This window comes from Odontomachus brunneus, unplaced genomic scaffold (assembly GCF_010583005.1).
Source record: "Odontomachus brunneus isolate Ranch 3 - 2012 unplaced genomic scaffold, Obru_v1 Obru_scaffold_280, whole genome shotgun sequence".
Taxonomy (NCBI): Eukaryota; Metazoa; Arthropoda; class Insecta; order Hymenoptera; family Formicidae; genus Odontomachus; species Odontomachus brunneus.
Window position 1 is genome coordinate 131,953 of NW_022639730.1, and position 1,169 is coordinate 133,121.

The following is a 1,169-nucleotide window of genomic DNA, read 5'->3' on the forward strand; positions in this document are numbered from 1 at the left end:
CGGTGACGTCATACCCCCCTCGCCCGCGGTACCCCCCGCCCCTCACCCCCCCTCGGAGGACCTGAGTTAGAACCGGCCTATAATACCTACTCTCATGCTCACCTATTTTTTGCACAACATAGGGATCATTCCGCAACACTTTAACTATACTGTATGGATCAAAATATTTATTCGCTAGTTTTAAACCAGGCCCTAATTGCGTACGCTTTATCGCTACTAGATCATTTTCGTTATATTTTGTCGCCGCTTTTCGTTTCTTTGCAGAAGTTTTTCTATTTTCGTTCTGAATCTTCACTATACATTTTTTCGCTCGCTTACGCAACTCATTCCGGTCACTTTGAAAATCTTCGATCCATTCTTTTTGCAATAACTCTACAATTTGCGGGTTTTCTCGCACGCGCGCATGGATCCCAAATAATAAACAGAAAGGAGTGGTACCAATACTTCTATGTGATGCACAATTTAAATACAACTGAGCTAAACTGAGATGTTTGAATCACTCTTCACGCATAGGGTCCGAAAGTTTAGTTAATAACGGAATTAATACTCGGTTCACACGCTCTACTTGACCGTTCGCTCGAGGAACCCCGGTTGTAGTTAATACATGGCTTATGTTTTCAGTCGCACAATAATCTGCGAATTCTTTAGACGTGAAGGCTGCACCGCGATTTGAAATTATTCGTCTCGGGTTACCAAAAATAAACGATTGGGTTTTGAGCTTGTTTATGACTTCGTAGTCGCGTTCGTAGTTTTTGTAGCATACAACCACACGAATTTGGTGAAGGCATCGACTATCGCAAAGATATATTTATAACTTTTCCTCGTGGTGGGTAACGGTCCCAAGTGATCGACGTGAAACGTATCTAGTGGTAATTCTCCTTTGTCTATCATATTCAAGTATCCCTCTTGCTTGCCATGTTTCCTCTCTGCTAGGATACAAGCTACGCAATTCCGTATCACCTTCTCGATCTTTGATTTTACACCCGGTATAAAATAATCTCTAAGCAGAAGTGCTTCTGTCTTTGCTGCCGCAAAATGGCCTTGCTCATGCATTTGCTTAATAATTTGTATACGCAATGACTTTGGAACAACTAGCAAAATATCTCCGTTATGCTTTTTAAACAATAGATCATTTCTTATTATGTAATCGTCATTTTTTCCTTCGTTTA